The sequence below is a fragment of the Salvia miltiorrhiza genome, chromosome 3 (assembly GCF_028751815.1).
Source record: "Salvia miltiorrhiza cultivar Shanhuang (shh) chromosome 3, IMPLAD_Smil_shh, whole genome shotgun sequence".
NCBI classification, from domain to species: domain Eukaryota; kingdom Viridiplantae; phylum Streptophyta; class Magnoliopsida; order Lamiales; family Lamiaceae; genus Salvia; species Salvia miltiorrhiza.
In genome coordinates, this window is record NC_080389.1 from 32,614,109 (window position 1) to 32,633,217 (window position 19,109).

Here is a 19,109-nt window from a genome sequence, read left to right on the forward strand (position 1 = left end):
AAGAATGACCCTGAATTGTACCTTGAATGGGAAAAGAAAGTGGAGTTCTTGTTCGATTGCCACAATTATTCAGAGCTCAAAAAGATGAAACTGGCAGCCATCGAATTTTCGGAGTACGCACTTGTATGGTGGGATCAAACGGTGACTAGTCGAATACTGCATGGCGAACCACCTATCCAAACTTGGCCTGAGATGAAAGCAGTGATGAGGAAGCGGTTTGTACCAAACCATTATTACCGGGAGCTCTTCAACAAGTTGCAAACATTGAAGCAAGGAAGTAGGAGTGTCGATGAGTACTTCAAGGAGATGGAGATGGCTATGATACGAGCTAATGTTGTGGAAGACAGGGAGGCTACCATGGCTCGCTTCTTGGCGGGATTACAGTGGGATATTCGCGACAAAGTGGAACTCCAACACTACGTTGAGTTGGAAGACATGGTTCATATGGCAATCAAGATTGAGAGTCAACTCAAGAGGCGAAGTAGTTATGGCGGTGGTCAGCGGAGTACCTTCAGCACTGGCAAGCAGCAGTGGGGCGTCTTCAGCCCTGGCGGAGGGCAGAGCAGCAGTGGCAGCACTGGCAACAACCAGCGCAACACTTCCAGCGCTGGCGGCAGCGAAGAGCAGAGCGGGCGAACGAGCAGAGCCCGCGACAGAGCACTTTCATCTCTCGCGGCAGTCAAAGCCACGGTCAGCGCTTTTCCAGCTCTGCCACACAGCCCCAACAGAATCAGATTGGCTGAGGTCTGAGGACCACAAATTCCAGCTCCGCCACCGCGTTCAAGGGAAGATACCGTGACAAGAAATGTTTCCGTTGTCAGGGATTTGGCCACATCATGAGCGAGTGTCCGAATCGGCGCATTATGATCCTCCGAGACGATGGAGACGTTATCACCGATGGGGAAGAGACAGACCCCGAGATGCCTGAATTGGAAGAACCCGAGGAAGAGGAAGAGCTGGATGCACTCACGGGACACTTCCTAGTAGCCCGACGAGCCTTGGCCATGCAACCGCAAACGGATGAACTGGAGCAGCGGGAAAACTTTTTCACACGCGGTGTTTGGTCCGTGACAAGCTCTGCAGCATGATTATTGACGACGGGAGTTGCACGAACGTGGCGAGTAAGTATATGATGGAGAAACTAGGGTTGACCGCAGTGAAACATCCGAAACTATATCGCTTGCAATGGTTGAGTGATGCCGGTAATGTGAGAGTCACAAGACAAGTCCGTGTGCCGATTCGACTTGGCAGGTATGAGGACGAAGTTTTGTGTGATGTAATTCCAATGCAGGCGTGCCACATCTTGTTGGGTCGCCCTTGGCAGTTCGATCGGCGTGTGACCCATGACGGCTTCACCAACAAGTACTCCTTAGAGTTTCAGCACAAGAGAATGTCCCTTGTTCCTCTCAGTCCCCAACAAGTGTACGAGGACCAAGTGCAATTACTCAAGGAGGCAACCACGACCCAAAACAAAGCACAGCAAGTGGAGGCCAAGCCGATGGGTGTGACACATAAATCTTTCCTTGCGAGACCGTGTGATATCAAGCTGTGTGTGAAGGAGGAACGACCGATGGTGTTGTTGCGGTTTCGAGAAACCTTGTTTACTGCTAACGATATCTCCTCCCTACCCCCTTCTATTCACTCGGTTTTGCAGGACTATGCAGATGTTTTTCCCGATGAGACACCGCATGGCCTGCCACCACTCAGGGGGATTGAGCACCAGATTGACTTCATGCCCGGCGCTACGCTCCCGAACCGACCAGCCTATCGCACCAACCCAGAGGAGACAAAAGAGTTGGAACGGCAAATCGGCGAGCTTCTAGCTAAGGGGCACGTAAGGGAGAGCTTGAGTCCTTGTGAGGTACCTGTTCTTCTCGTACCAAAGAAGGATTCAACCATGAGGATATGCTGCGATTGCCGCGCCATCAATAATATCACGGTAAAGTATCGTCATCCCATCCCTCGCTTAGATGACATGCTTGATGAGTTACATGGTGCTTGTGTGTTTTCCAAAATTGATTTGCGTAGCGGATATCATCAAATTCGAATTAAGGAAGGTGACGAATGGAAGACTGCGTTCAAAACAAAACTTGGTTTGTACGAGTGGTTAGTTATGCCTTTTGGCTTGACTAATGCTCCGAGTACGTTTATGCGTCTCATGAACCATGTCTTACGTGCTTTCATTGGTCGTTTTGTCGTAGTCTATTTCGATGATATCCTAATTTATAGCAAGCATCCGGATGACCATGCTGAGCACTTACGATCTGTTATGGACGTACTTCGCAAAGAGAAGCTATTTGCTAATCTTAAGAAGTGCACGTTCTGCACGGATAAAGTCGTGTTTCTCGGGTTTGTTGTTAGTGCGCAGGGTGTCCAGGTGGATGAAGAGAAGATCCGCGCCATTTAGGAGTTGCCGACACCAACGAGCATTGGCGAGGTACGAAGTTTCCATGGACTCGCTAGCTTCTATAGGCGGTTCGTACCTCACTTTAGCAGCGTGGCCGCACCACTCACCGAAGTGATCAAGATGAACGTGGAGTTCAATTGGGGTAAAGCGCAAGAGGAGGCATTCACGCTATTGAAGCACAAGCTAACTCACGCCCTGGTATTATCTCTCCCTAACTTTTCCAACACTTTTGAAATAGAATGTGATGCTTCGGGTCTTGGAATTGGTGCAGTGTTGATGCAGGAGAGGCGCCCCATCGCCTATTTCAGTGAGAAGTTGAGTGGAGCCACGTTGAACTATCCTACATACGACAAGGAGCTCTACGCGCTCGTGAGGGCCTTACAGACGTGGCAGCATTATTTGTGGCCCAACGAGTTCGTCATTCACACCGATCATGAGTCGTTGAAGCACTTGAAAGGGCAGCATAAACTGAACAAGCGACATGCCCGTTGGATGGAGTTCATTGAGACGTTTCCATACGTCATCAAGTACAAGCAAGGTAAGGAGAATGTGGTTGCCGATGCCCTCTCTCGCAGGTGATGCTGTGGATTTGAGGACAAATCCTTTTCAAGAGAGGGAAAATGATGCAGTTCAGAGCAGAGCTCAGGATGCAGAGCAGAGTCGAGTTTCAGAGGCTGTACAGAGTGAAGATCCGGTACACGTGCCCGTTGGTCCGGTGACGAGAGCTAGAGCCAAGACGTTCAAGGTTAATTTAATGATGTTGGTGGAAGAAATCTGGAGGCAAGAGCTTATCGGATTTTCCCATATCGGATTTTCTTGTCTCTTACCCCGTTGTGTTTTCCTTAATTCTTTGGGTTCAATCGCTAGTTGTGGTATTTGTTTTTTTTTTTCTGCGTAGCACTGATTTTTGGTTTCCAGTCTGCGTTTAGGCGTCTATCTTTTCTTTGTCGAGTCCTATCTTATCTGTGTATTTGCTGTGGTTCTTGTGAGGCGTGACATCGAGTGCTCTCGTCGAGTGCGCTTGTTAATCTCGTTGTGCCGTTGGTTTGTGAATCCCATTGGTAGATTGAGGGAATTTGTTTCTTTGACAGAGAATTTGAGCGGAAAAAGGCAAGAGTGATGAGATTCGTAGAGGGTAAAAGCCTTGAATTGTGTGGATACACGAGAGCTGAGTGATTTCATCTTGAGTGATACACGAGTGTTGGTGAGGTGGTGAGGTCCTTTCTTTTTTTTGTTGTTTCACTAACGTTTCTTGTTTCTGTCCGTGTTGTTATGTCTAAGCACGCCGAACAGGGTATAGACTTGAGCGATAACCCTGTTATGGATCTACAGTTCAAACTAGTGATGGAGGCTCTTCGCTCCGAGTTTGGCAGGATGCTACATTCCGAACTCGAGGGCGTGTACGACAAGATTGAATTGCTGGAACAGTCCCATTCTCGAGAATCCAATTTCATACGAGGAGGCAGACGCGGGCGCGGAGGCCGTGGTGGTGGCGGAGGACGATTCCACCGACAGTATGAGGAGCATGTCGATGATACCGGATTTGAGGATGAGGACGACGATGGAAGAGCGTGGCAGGACAATAATCTGGGCAACATCAAGTTGAACATTCTTCCCTTCCAAGGGAAGAATGATCCCAAATTATATCTTGATTGGGAGCGAAAGGTGGAGCTTATGTTCGATTGCCACACCTATTCGGAGCTCAAGAAGGTGAAGTTGGCAGCGGTGGAGTTCTCAGATTATGCTCTTGTTTGGTGGGATCAGCTGGTGACGAGTAGGAGAAGAAACAATGAGCCATCTATTCAAACTTGGCAGGAGATGAAGGCTGTGATGCGGAAACGTTTTGTGCCAACTCATTACTACCGCGAGCTTTTCAACAAGTTGCAGACCTTGAGGCAGGGCAGTCGGAGTATGGATGAGTATTATAAGGAGATGGAGGTTGCCATGATTAGAGCCAATGTGGAGGAGGAGCGAGAGGCGACCATGGCCAGGTTCTTGGCTGGTTTGCATTGGGATATTCGTGATAAGGTGGAGTTGCAGCACTACGTTGAGTTGGAGGACATGGTCCACATGGCCATCAAGATCGAGACTTAACTCACGCGGAGGGGCAACAACAACAGCAACCAGCGCCAGAGTCAGGGCAAGTGGAGGTCTTCGCAACCCGTTGCTAACGGTTCTTCGTCCAGAGGAATGCCCTGGCAGAAGGACGCCCCGCCGAGAGAGGAGAAGAAGCAGTTCGTTCGGTCCCGACCAGAGGGATCCGGTGCAGCAAATCAGGGCAGTCCGGCCGTTGCCGATGGTCGAAATCGAGATCAGAAGTGTTTCAAGTGCCAAGGTTTTGGGCATATTATGAGTGACTGTCCGAACCGGCGAATCATGATCATGCGCGATGACGGCGAAGTTGTGACGGATGGTGATGACACCGATCCTGATATGCCGAAATTGGAGGATGTCGATGATGCCGCTGATGAGGAGGAGTGTGAGGAGATTTTTGCACCCAATGGACAACTTTTTGTAGCTCGGCGAGCCTTGAGTATCCAAACTCCATCCCCGGAGCGCGAGCAGAGGGAGAATCTTTTCCACACGAGATGTCTTGTTCATGACAAGGTATGTAGTGTGATCATTGATGGTGGGAGTTGCACGAATGTGGCTAGTAGAGCCATGGTTGAGAGATTGGGGCTAACCACAGAGAAGCATCCCAAGCCGTATCGTTTACAGTGGCTAAATGAGACCGGCGTTATCCGAGTGACAAAGCAAGTGAAGATTCCGTTTCACATTGGGACGTATGAGGATGCGGTGGTGTGTGATGTGATCCCGATGCAAGCGAGCCACATTCTGTTGGGGCGACCGTGGCAATTTGATCGTCGTGCAATTCATGATGGTTTCACCAACAAATACTCATTTACATACAAGCATAAAAAGGTGTCGCTTGTTCCTCTTACTCCTACACAAGTTTATGAGGATCAAGTACAATTGCAACGGGAGGCGGACAACCTAAAGTCCAAGGAGCCGTCCATGGAGAAGAAGGAGCAGAGGCTGAATCATAAGTCCTTTCTTGCTAAGGCTAGTGATTTGAAGTGGTGTGTTCAGGAGGAGAAGCCGATTTTACTGTTGCGATATCAGGAGACTTTGTTTATGACTAACGATATCTCATCTCTACCTCCTTCTATTCGTACTGTGTTGCAGGAGTTTGTTGATGTGTTCCCTGACGATACACCTACCGGTTTACCACCACTTCGAGGGATTGAGCATTAGATTGACTTTGTGCCCGGAGCTACTCTGCCGAACAGACCAGCCTACCGCACCAACCCGGAGGAGACGAAGGAGTTGGAGAGGCAAATTGGCGAGTTGTTGGCCAAAGGGCATGTGCGGGAAAGCTTGAGCCCTTGTGCGGTACCAGTTCTCCTTGTACCAAAGAAAGACTCATCGTGGAGGATGTGCTGTGATTGCCGAGCTATCAATAACATCACGGTAAAATATCGCCATCCCATTCCTCGTTTAGATGATATGCTTGATGAGTTACATGGTTCTTGTGTCTTTTTTAAGATCGATTTGCGTAGTGGATATCATCAGATTATGATTAAGGAAGGTGATGAGTGGAAAACTGCTTTTAAGACAAAACTTGGTTTGTATGAGTGGTTAGTTATGCCTTTTGGTTTGACTAATGCGCCTAGAACTTTCATGCGTCTTATGAATCATGTTTTGCGTGCTTTCATTGGCAGATTTGTGGTTGTTTACTTTGATGATATCCTCATTTATAGCCAGCATTTTGATGAGCATGTTGATCATTTGAGGTCTGTTATGGACGTACTTCGAAAGGAAAAGTTGTTTGCTAACCTTAAGAAGTGCATTTTTGCTACAGACAAGCTTGTGTTTCTTGGTTTTGTTGTTAGTGCACAGGGTGTACAGGTTGATGAGGCGAAGATACGAGCTATCCAAGAGTGGCCAACGCCGAGGAACATTGCCGCAGTGCGAAGTTTTCATGGTCTTGCTAGCTTCTATAGGCGATTCGTGCCTCACTTCAGCAGTGTTGCAGCACCTTTGACGGAAGTCATCAAGAAGAATGTGGAGTTTAAATGGGGCAAAGCGCAAGAGGATGCATTTCAGCAGTTAAAATACAAATTGACCTATGCCCCGGTATTATCTCTTCCAAATTTCTCCAAATCTTTTGAGATTGAATGTGATGCTTCTGGTGTTGGTATTGGTGCAGTGTTGATGCAAGAGAGATGTCCCATTGCGTATTTCAGCGAGAAGTTAAATGGGGCAACGTTGAGTTATCCAACGTATGATAAGGAGTTGTATGCATTGGTGAGAGCTTTGCAAACATGGCAGCACTACTTGTGGCCCAACGAGTTTGTCATTCACACGGACCATGAGTCATTGAAACACTTGAAAGGCCAGCACAAGTTGAACAAGCGGCATGCGAGGTGGATGGAGTTCATTGAGACGTTTCCCTACGTCATCAAATACAAGCAAGGTAAAGAGAATGTTGTGGCTGACGCACTGTCTCGGAGGGATGCCTTGATTTCTACCTTAGATGCTAAGTTGCTCGGTTTTGAGTGTATCAAGAGTTTGTATGCGCGTGATGCTGATTTTGGTGAGCTTTATCTAGCATGTGCGAGAGCTGCTAGTGGAGAGTATTATAGACAAGATGATTTTCTTTTTAGGAAGAATAAGTTATGTGTGCCTCAATGTTCTTTACGTGAGTTATTATTGCTCGAGTCTCATGGTGGGGGTTTGATGTGACACTTTGGTATTGCTAAGACTTTGGCTGTTCTACAAGAGCATTTCTTTTGGCCTCATATGAAACGTGATGTTGAGAGAATGTGTGGTCGCTGTGTTACATGTAAACAAGCTAAGTCTAGAGTGAGTTCCCATGGATTGTATACACCGTTGCCCATTCCTCAAGCACCTTGGATTGATATTTCTATGGATTTTGTGTTAGGTTTGCCTAGGACTAAGCGTGGTCGAGATTCGATCTTTGTGGTTGTTGATCGATTTTCTAAGATGGCACATTTTATTCCTTGTCATAAATCTGATAATGCATCTCATGTGGCTGATCTATTCTTTAAAGAGATTGTTAGATTGCATGGCATGCCTAGGACTATTGTTTCTGATCGGGATTCGAAGTTCTTGAGTTACTTTTGGAAGACTTTGTGGTGTAAGTTGGGTACCAAACTTTTGTTTTCTACTACTTGTCATCCACAAACTGATGGTCAAACCGAGGTAGTGAATAGAACTTTGTCTACTTTACTTCGAGCTATTATTCAAAAGAACATTAAGTCGTGGGAAGAGTGTCTTCCTCATGTGGAATTCGCTTATAACCGTGCTGTTCATTCTGCCACTAAGTTTTCTCCATTTGAAATCGCGTATGGATTTCACCCTTTGACACCTTTGGATTTGACTCCGTTACCCGAGAATGAGCAGGTTAACATGGATGGCCAGAACAGAGCTGACTTCGTGAAGAAGATCCATGAACGTGCCAGAGCCAACATTGAGCGCCGCACGCGGCAGTATGCTGAGCAAGCTAATCGGGGTCGTCGCAAAGTAGTGTTTGAGCCCGATGATTGGGTTTGGCTGCACATGCGCAAGGAAAGATTTCCAGAGCAGCGGCGCTCCAAGTTACTCCCTCGGGGCGATGGTCCATTCCAAGTATTGGAACGGATCAATGATAATGCCTACAAACTAGATTTGCCCGGTGAGTATAATGTGAGCGCTACATTCAATGTTACTGACTTAAGTCCCTTTGATGTAGGCGACGCTGTGGATTTGAGGACAAATCCTTTTCAAGAGAGGGGGAATGATGCAGTTCAGAGTAGAGGCCAGGATGCAGAGCAGAGCCGAATTTCAGAGGCTGCACAGAGTGAAGATTCGGTGCACGTGCCCGTTGGTCCAGTGACGAGATCTAGGGCCAGGACGTTCAAGGCTAATTTAATGACATTGGTGGAGGAAATCTGGAGGCAAGAGCTGAAAAGGCCAATTGGAGAAGGACCGACGGATCAGAGCTCAAAGGTGGTAAACCTTATTGCTTACCGAGTTGAACCACCAGAGAAGTCTCGATTCCTCTGGCTTTGCCAGAACAGCGGAATCATGCCGCCCAGAGAAGACTCAATTCCTCTGGCCTTGCCAGAGCAGCGGAATCGTTATCCCCGGGAAGAATCGACTAGGTAGAGAATTCACATCGAGTCTGCCCGAGCAGAGAATTCACGGCGAGTCTGCCTGAGCAGAGAAATCAAGTGGAGTCTGCCCGAGCAGAGAAATCAAGTGGAGTCTGCCCGAGCAGAGAGTTCAAGTGGAGTCTGCCCGAGCAGATTCAACCCGCCAGAGAAGACTTGATTCCTCTGGCTTTGCCAGAGCAGACTTGATTCCTCTGCGTCTTTCAGAGGATTTCTCACTAGGGTTTCTTTTGACTTGCTGAACAAGTTTCGTTATTTCTTTTTTTTCTTTTTTTTTTGAATTATAGATAGCGTAACCCGTACGAAACCTGGAAACTGATTCCAGATGATATGAACTTGGCCGGTGATTATGGAGTTTCACCGGAAAACACGACAATAAAGTAAAAGATATGGAAAATTCAGATCTACTTGATTTGTACGCGGAAGATTGAAAATGAACGGAACAAATTGAAGTTACAGATAAAAGATGGAATGCCTCAAAACCCCTGAATTCTAAACCACGAAATGATCTAGGCGAATAATTCCCTAAACCCCAACGTGCATTTGACGCAGGAACTCGGAGACGCTGAATGACACACGGCGAGGGATGTAGATCTCGTCGATTCGTCGATAGGTTGAATCCTTGTTTATCAAGAAGAATTCGAAAACTTGAGAGAGAATTAAACTCACTGTTATATTATCAAAATTGTCTGCCTTGTCTAACACATAACATCCCTATTTATAGGGAACGGGAAACCCTACGTAAAAAGAAATTAAACAGAAAAAAAAGAAATAACGGAACTTGTTCAGCAAGTCAAAAGAAACCCTAGTGAGAAATCCTCTGAAAGACGCAGAGGAATCAAGTCTGCTCTGGCAAAGCCAGAGGAATCAAGTCTTCTCTGGCGGGTTGAATCTGTTGGGGCAGACTCCACTTGAACTCTCTGCTCGGGCAGTCTCCACTTGATTTCTCTGCTCGGGCAGACTCCACTTGATTTCTCTGCTCGGGCAGACTCACCGTGAATTCTCTGCTCGGGCAGACTCGACGTGAATTCTCTGCCCAGTCGATTCTTCCCGGGGATAACGATTCCGCTGCTCTGGCAAGGCCAGAGGAATCGAGTCTTCTCTGGGCGGCATGATTCCGCTGTTCTGGCAAAGCCAGAGGAATCGAGACTTCTCTGGTGGTTCAACTCGGTAAGCAATAAGGTTTACCACCTTTGAGCTCTGATCCGTCGGTCCTTCTCCAATTGGCCTTTTCAGCTCTTGCCTCCAGATTTCCTCCACCAATGTCATTAAATTAGCCTTGAACGTCCTGGCCCTAGCTCTCGTCACTGGACCAACGGGCACGTGCACCGAATCTTCACTCTGTGCAGCCTCTGAAATTTGGCTCTGCTCTGCATCCTGGCCTCTACTCTGAACTGCATCAGCTTAAAAGACCAATTGGAGAAGGACCGATAGATCAGAGCTCAAAGGTAGTAAACCTTATTACTTACAGAGCAGAGCCGCACAGCAGAGCCGAACTGCCAGAGCAGAGAAATCGACTGTGCCCGAGCAGAGAAGTCAAGTTTGCCCGAGCAGCGAAGTCGAACTGTCAGAGCAGAGAAGTCGACTGTGCCCGAGCAGAGAAATCAAGTCTGCCCGAGCAGCGAAGTCGAAGTTGCCAGAGCAGAGAAACCGTCCCGCCAGAGCAGAGCGCATTTGCCAGAGCAGATGAACTGTCCCGCCAGAGCAGAGCGCATTTCCAGAGCAGATGGATTTCTCGCTAGGGTTATTTTGACTTGCTGAACAAGTTTCTTTGTTTCTTTGTTTACGATTGTTTCCTTCTTTACGTTAGGGTTTTCTGTTCCCTATATATAGGGTTGCTATGTGTTGGACGAAGGGTAGACGATTTTTGATAATAATATTGTGAGTTATTTCTCCTCAAGTTTTGAATTCTTCTTGAGATTGCCAAACAAGAATTCAACCTATCGGCGAATCGACGAGTTCATCATCCCTCGTCGTGTGTCACTCAACGTCTCCGAGTTGCTGCACCGATCACATCGTTGGGGTTTAGAGATCCGTTCTCTAGGAAACTTCGTAGATTAGGTCAGGGGTTTTGGGACACCATTCCATACTTCCGTTTGTTTTTCCGTTCGGAGTGTTATTGTTCGGGTACGAGGTTTGTGCCAACCGGTGAAATTCCATATTTACCGGTGACGATCACATCAAGAAGAATGCATGTCTTGTGGAATTCCAAAAGCTCATTTCCTCCATTGATGTTTTAGGGAAGTGTCTCTTACACTTTTGCGTTTTATTCTAAGTGTGGGGAGGAAAGTTTCTGGTTAAATGTGGGAGAGTTTTTCTGTGCTTATTTGGTGGGACAAATGTGGTCCCCCTGCATTTAGTGAATGTTTGAATTTGAGCATGGCTGTATTGATCTTTGAAGTGATAGTTTTCGATGTGATTTTCGGGTTAGTGTTGATTAGTGGCTATTCTGGTTTTTCGTCTTATATATGTTTCTATAGGTGCAAATGATTTATGAGTTTTTTTGTTGCAAAGCGTTTGTAAGCAATTGAAACGTGATTTGTCCGGTAGATGCTAGAGGGAGTGTTGTCATTGTGATTGCCTACGATCGTATCTATTTGTGTGAAGTTGTTTGAATTCTGAGATATTTGATAGCTTTGAGTCTCTGCTCCTCTAGAAAATCTATGAGCATGGGAAACCACGTCAGAGGACTTTGGATTACCTCCAAAAGGCTGTATTTCATGAATCTTGGCTTTACTATCGAAATTAAGAAAGAACTTCTAAACAGAACACAAAATTGTGAATAAGGAAATAGTTGAGATATTGATTATAAAGGTGATCACATTAGGGAATTTACTTCTAACGGAGAACTGGGTCTGATCGAATATTTTGTCTTACAGTTGTGTTGCTTCTTCAACTCTAAGTATTTGCACCAACTAGAGACATGTGTTTTTTTGTGAAAAATCTGGAATTGGCTTGTTGAATATTTGGTTGGAAATGAGCATCGTGGAACCACCTCTTTATTAGATTTATATGGATTTTGCTTGGGGACAAGCAAAATGCTAAGTGTGGGGGGGGGGGGGGGAGGGGGTTGTTTAATCCTATTTTGTGATGTTTATATGGGTGTTTAGGTGTGTTATGAGTTCATATTTTTGGTCTCGTTCACTCAATAATTAATTGATTTGAGCTCATGTGCTTATTTTGTTGTCTCAGGATTGAATGTTCTAATTGATTAATTAGTGGAAACATATGGAGTTCGAATTTGGCTAGTTAGTCTTCACAAGAATTATATCTCGTCTCGATATGAGTCCGTAGGCGAAAATGGATCCAAATTCTAATTTGTAACGAGGGAGAACGAACCAAAACAAAAATATCGCGCAGTGCAGTCCGCGCGTGGGTACCCCGCGGGCGATGGGTGCTCCCCGCGGCCGAGTGGCGCTATCTACTCGCCCGAGCAGCCTATTTCCTCGCCCGAGCAGCCCATCCCCGCACCCGAGGCCTTCTCCCCTCGCCCGCTGGCCATTTTACTCGCCCGAGCACTTTTCCCCTCGCCCCGTGCATCATTTCCATCGCCCGAGAACCTTACTCCCGCGCCCGAGCTTCAAGGCCAGCGCCCGAGCGCTCCTCCACGCCTGAGATTCCCATCACCCGAGGCCCAGCTAGCGGGTGAGCTCATCCCAGCGACCAAACGCAAGGCCCAGCGACCGAACTTCTCTCTCCAATGCTCACTTCTTTTGTTCCAATTAAAGAATGCCACGTGTCCAAATTCAGTAATTAAAGGAGAAAAGACATATTTTACATTCAGGGAGTATAAAAGGAGCAGACTTCTCATTCCCTAGGTTACCAATTCTCACATTTACACTTTTTCCAGACGCAGTTCTAGCCATCGTTCCAGACGCCAATTTCTTAGTTAGGGTTTATTCTCTTTCATTTTTCATTCTTACGCCTAGAATAATTCATAGTAACGTTAGAGATTTATTTCCAGTTATCACCATTATTGTAAGTCCTTTTATTTGTTGCCTAGATAATTTATGGATTTATGATTTTACAATATTTCTTCACCTATAGGCACTAGATAGATTTATTCTGCTTAATATTTTCATTTGCTATCTAGGTAATTATTATTTTCATTGCGCAATTAGTTTAATGAATTACTGCTTTTTCTCTAGAACCCTAGCGTAGATTTAAATGCTATTTTATTTCTGCTTAATTATTTCAGATTCCTGTCAAGATAATTTTATATGCTTTATTTTAATTACGTGCTAGATAAAAAGAGAGAGTCAGACCCAAAATCTTAATTAGAGTGTTTAGGTTTATTTTTTTGTTATCTGTGTGCAACACGAGAGAACACCCTATTTAGCCTTCCTTGAGAGAAGACTTGGGTTAGCTTATTCCACTGCAATTGACCTCGTACGATTGCGAGTCAATTCAATAGGTGTTTTGAGTTGAGTCAATAGCAAAAAAGAGTATAGTGCAAAAATTTCTGATGTCCAATAATCTGCACAAGTTAGTCACACGTTTTCATGGTTTTGTATCTTACCTGCTTCTGTGTACTTTCCTTCTTTAGAAAACAAAAAATACGACCCACTGAACAAAGGGAAATACATCGGCAACATTTACGAAGAAAATTTTATTTACAAGATTTGTGGTTGTAGCTCAAAATAATATCGCGCAATTAGAAGTTTAACAAAGAGCTTCCACATGTGACCACTCATGAAAAATAAACTTTAGATGGAAGCAATTACAGGATTCTTAAACAATGGATATGTTAACTAAACTTCTGAGAGCATAAGTGCCATTTATTTGGACTACAGGAAAGGAGAATAATACATTTACAGTGATAGACTGATAGCCATAAAACGATCTCAAGTGCGAGCTGCATAGCGAAAAAAAATAAAGCTGGAAGTAGTCAATAACAACATAAACTACATAGTATCATGGTTTGGTGGTTATGCATGCTGATTGGGATGTGACCGTTAGGAGGTAGGAAAATGAACTGCATGATAGTAGTTCTGAGGATACAGAGATAACCCACTGGTGAGATCAGGGTCAAATTGCTTACATGTATTTCTGGTGAGGTTGTGCTATGTTAGGGATTTTAGGATTTGATTTTGGACTCTGATTGCTAGGAATGACTTAAATGATTAGGGCAAAAAAAAAAAATTGATTTGGGCCCCAGAATTTATCCTTGATGCTTAATTTGATAAAACCATTGTTACTCCACTTTGAGCCTGAATTTATTCTTTCTTTGAGCTTTTATTGATGAATTTACAAAAAAAAAAAGATTGTTAGTGCTGATAAGGAAAACATGGAATTTAGAAGGGAAAAGGAAATCCGGGCACAAAAAAAATATAATAGCTAAACTGCCAAAAATCAAAGGAGATTGATCCCTACTAAAAATAAGGGAATAAATATATTGGTTGGAGTCTAACTGAATACATATGCTAGGTATGGGAAGAATCAGGTTAACCTACTTTACCATAAAAATCTCACCCCTACTCCGTATGCCCCATTACAACCAATTAAAGACCCTTTGATGAGTCATGACTAGTCTGTGTTTCTTGTAGTCCACAATCAAATTTTTTAGAAAACTGACATAGCATGGCATGAGTGTATACACTGAGGTTATATGGATCATGGATGGATCATCAGTATGCCTATGACCAACATAAATATTGACAATAATTATGCCCTAACCGAAAACTTTACCCCTTGTTATATTTGCTATTTGTCTCGTTTATTTGTGCAGGTTATACAAATTGAGACTTGTGACACCTCAGTTTGTCTTTGGAGAACAAAGTGTTCTTCACTCCTTGTAGGATTCGACCTTATACTTGCTGCTAAGACTAATCTTTGGTTGTGGGCATAGGAGAGTGTTCTGTTCGTCTTGGGCAAACACAAGTATTTTGATCGTACCGCACGACGGGTGCGTGTCAGTTTCAATTTGGTAAATCAAGAGTAGAATTATATGAAAGCATGTTCAAAAGAACACCATATAGGATTAAATCAACCATAAGCAATATTGGGCGCTTTTCGACAAATGAACAACTAATAAAAGTTAGCAATTTTACACCTACTTTGACATACTGCATACAATTTGCCCATCTAATCCAGGAAAAATGTTCTATTTGCATTTTCTTTTTTACACCTATTTTGACATAGATTCAGGCTTTACCTTGATCTCCAAGTAGTGAAAATCACGCCATAGTCTTGCATCTTGGTCATAAGTTACAAGTGCAGATTCAAATTGTTAGGTCCGGAGGGTCTCGAATAGGTGTATGGAGGGGGGGGGGGATACACCTATAGGCTATTTTTAGAAATCTCAATACAGAGATCAAAACGAAACTTTGAACACAAACTCAAACACCTGTTTACTGAAAGGAGTTTTGACCAAAACAGGGTAGACGATTGATACTGAATACTCTTCAATAAGGAGTTATCAGTTAAGTTGAAATAACTTAACTGATGCACGTAAAGCTTCAGTCGAGTTTGATAAATAGAGATGTTATAAATCTTACTGACTATCAGAGGATAGATCAGTCAGACTGATAACACACGCAGCGGAAAACTTTTATTTCGCAATAGCCTTTTGGGTTGAGCACGTTGTTAGTCTTAAGTTTCTCTTTGCACTTAATAAGTTTTCAGTTTACAAGGGAAGAGCACAAATAAGAAAGTAAGTACTGAAAGCTGTAAATGACACAGAGATTTTTACGTGGTTCAGAAAATACTTCCTACATCCACGGTCGGTTGATCAAACCAACAACTTCACTCTGCAAGTGCTTACGAGTGCACTGCAAACCGATGCTCGTGCTTACGGGTGCATAGCAAACCTGAACGTGTACTTGCAGGTGCACACAACCGAAACAACTGAAGATCCAATCTTCAGTACCAACACACCTTGTTGGATTTCTCACTCCTATCACGAACTGGTACTAGGATCTCACGGAGACAGAGTACCTTCCTGAACTCCTTTAAAACTCAAACACTCGATTCACTTGATTGAAGGGAGGTTTGAAAACTTGCCAACTAAACTTCAAAGAACAAGTTCTTTCGAGTTAGTTTGACCTAGGCCTTGGATGAACAAGGTTTGCCTAAGGTCTAAGAGAATTTAAGTAATCAGTAGTGACTGATTTTTGGCTTTGGGATTCTCTTCTTCGATTCAAACTTTGGAGAGGTTGGGCTTTGGCTGAGAAACAATTTTGGCAGAGTTTCAGCTTATGTTGTTGAATTGGTGAAGGTTGAAGTGATCCTCGAGCGCTATTTATAGGAGAAGTCTTGAATAGATCTGTTGGCGGAGAAGATCTTCAAGATTTCTTCCGTTAAAGAGTAATTTGAACTTGGGCTGAGGCTTCAATCTTTGAGGTTCCTTGTTTGGTGAGAACGGCTATCTTGAAGAGCAGGAGATGCGACATCTCTGAAAAGGTAATCACCAAAGAGGAGTGTCCTCTGTAGAGAAAGGACGATCCTGAGATCTCTGCATTTAATGCGGCTGTACTTCTGGAGTACGTGGCTTCCTTTGACCGTTGGTGGTTCAGTCCGATGAAGAATGTTTAACTGATACTTGACTTTAGTATCAGTCCGCTGATTCCACGTGGCATGCATTAAGTAATCAGTTCAAAAGTGATTCTTCGACTGTTGCTTCAGACGGCAACTTCGGTCTTCAGTCTTCAGTCCTTCGTTCTTTAGTCTTCAGTCTTCAGAACAACAAGCTAAACTAGAAAAAGAACTCTAACACTTGAGTTCGAGTAGTTCTAGTCTATTACAAAAGAAACCTATTGATTTTGGTATCATCAAAACAAGGATTAGGATATTTCATTAAGTTCCCAACAATTTCCCCCTTTTTGATGATGCCAAAACCACACAACAGTTCTGAGAAAGAAAAAGACTGAACTCAGAGCACAAGTTCTAAAACAGGGTGAATACAATTCCCCCTTAACAAATAGAACCTAAAACTTGTACTTAGAGGTAAAACGCAACAGTTCAAACAGAACAAGAACAGGACAGAAAAATATTAATCAGAGCCTGGTCAAAAAGTCATTGTCTTCAGGTTGAGATAAAAAAGAAGTTCTTTTTCATTATAGAAAAACTGATGAGAAATCAGTTTGAATTACAGGAGAGGAAAAGAACAATCAAAGAAATAAAACAAAATACTAAGGCTTCTGACCATACATACTGAAGACCGCATTCCAGATATTGTTATACGCATCTGAGCTGACGTTTGTAGGCACCTTCCAGATATTGCAGATGCTCCTGACTTCTCTTTTGATAGATTATCTGTTGACATCATTTCTGGTTCTCGGAGGGCAAACCTTCGTCTTTAGGGAATTTGAGGTTGAAATTCCAGCTTTCCTTTGAGCAGACTGCAATCTCATAACCATTGCTCTCTCAGGCCAGTACACAAGAAAGTATTTCCATGCTTCATTTTGGAAATCACTACTCCTGTTGAGATTGGCAAAGACAACCCATTTGGTGTAGCATTCTTTCAGCTTTTCCCACCATTCATTCATGTCAGTCGGTATCCATTGTTCTTATTGTTCAAACCTATCTAAATAGGATACCAAGAGACCTTCGCTAATATATTGCAATATTCTTTGTTGTTCTCGAAGCCTTTGTGGGAATGGTTGTGAAGTATCTTCGCCCATAAGGAGAACTTTCTTGGCCTTCGACTCTGGGTTTCTGGAAGATGAGCTTTCTTCTGTTGATCTCTTTCTGCTGAAATCTGTTGAGTCAGAAGGAGCTTGCGCAGTGGGATTGGTAGCGCCAGAGAAGATGGCTTGAGCTCTGGCAAAGTCCTGTGCCAGATCTTCAGGAAGGTCAGGTCGTTTTGGCATCATCTCCAGGGAGAGAGTTGACTGTCCATTGAAGATCCTTGATGTCGCGAAGCATCGTTTGAATGAGCGATGAGTTTTGGATGCTAGAGTTGGATGATTCACGAACTATGTTCAGCTCACTTTCGAATTTAGCAAGGCGAGCAAAGATAGGTCGGAGTTCTTCTACGATCATAAATTTAGCATCTGTAGCAGTCATGAAATCTTTCATGAACTCGATGCGCATTTTTCCAAGTTAGTTTTGGAGATCGAGAAGTTGTTGCTTGGATTTTATCTCTGCTTCCAAGACGTGTTGCTGAAGATCGCTGAGTTCTTTCTGAACTTTTGGAAATCCATCTTGAAGTGGAACCAGGTCCCTTTTGAGAGTGAGATGATCAATTTCTGCTTGCAGAATTCTTCTTCGGAGAACGGTGATGCGAACATAATCATCGGTCATGTCATCTTGGGCCTGTGTTTCAACAGCAATGAGATACTTTAGGAACTTGGCGCCGTAGATGTCCTGACGTTCTCTCTCATGCTTGAGCGTCTCAATCGCGAACTGTTGATCAGAGATGACTTCCAGCAAGGCATCTATTGGATTCTCAGTGCCTTCAGGGATTTTGAACTAAGTTTTGATGGGTTCTCTCTGTTTCCATTCAGTGAGAAATCCATCAGTATCAACATCCGAGTCATATCAAATGACACCAGGTTTGCGAGAGATTTTGATGACTTCCTTTAGTTGCTCAGGAGGTGCAGAGGATGCATGTGCTTGCTCTTGAGAGGTTGACGCTTCATGGGATGATGTAGCAGCATCAGGGGCTATGGTTGGAGCAGGAGGGAGGGCTTCTTCATCCGTGGGAGAGGACGGAGCAACAGTGCATTCTTTACTGATGTTATGGCCCTCGGTTGGAGTGGGCTCATCAGTGGTGAAGATCGGCGGTGAGAAGGGTCGAGGAGTTTCTGTGATGTCCTCAACACGTCCTTCTGGAGAGGAGGGATCATTATTGTCAACTGATTTCATCTCAGCTGCAGGAGGGGAGCTCGGATTTTCAGTCTTGTCAAAATCACTTGGCTGAATATCCTCAGAGAAGGATGGCATGTCAGTTGAAGTTTCTGTCAACAACTGACTGATTAGATCAGTCATCAGCTGATCCGGAGGAGTGAAACCAGCTGCAGAGTCGATTTGAGGAGCAGACTCAGATGCAGGGGCTTGTTGGAGAGTGACTTCAGGTTCTGGATTCTGATGAAGAGGAGGTGATGGAGCAACAGAATCAGGAACTGGAGTCTCTTCAACAATTCTCGATGTGGATGTGCCAGCATCCTGGTTGAGAATCAGAGTATTTCTGGAGTAACCTAGAGATTCAAGATAATCCATGGCGAACTTGTCAAAACCATAGATTACATCCCACACTCTGGTGAATTGGAAGATGCTGATTAGGGAGGCTTCTTCAAATTCAAATGAATCTTCAATTTCAATGCTTTGAAGATCATTGACCTGAGGGCAGGGAGCCGTCTTCAAGAAGGTGTAGGTGAGAAGTCTATGGAGATTCTGGTAGACTTCTAGAGAAGTATCAAAGTCACCAAGAAGATGCAGTTAGTGATTTGTTGCATCTTGTCGGGCTTCAGACTGCAGTGCTGTGACTGCTTGGATTTTTGCTAATGAACCAGTAGGAGTTGGTTCAGAAGGAGTCTGCAGTACAGCTTTGCCTTTGGATTTGGGAGAGATTGGAGTTCTGGAGA

At 44.3% G+C, this 19,109-nt stretch overlaps 1 pseudogene; it reads left to right on the forward strand.

Annotated features, from left to right (window-relative positions):
* The first annotated feature begins 2,527 nt into the window (after window positions 1-2,527).
* Window positions 2,528-8,578, forward strand: LOC131018666 (uncharacterized; annotated as a pseudogene).
* Window positions 8,579-19,109: the final 10,531 nt, after the last annotated feature.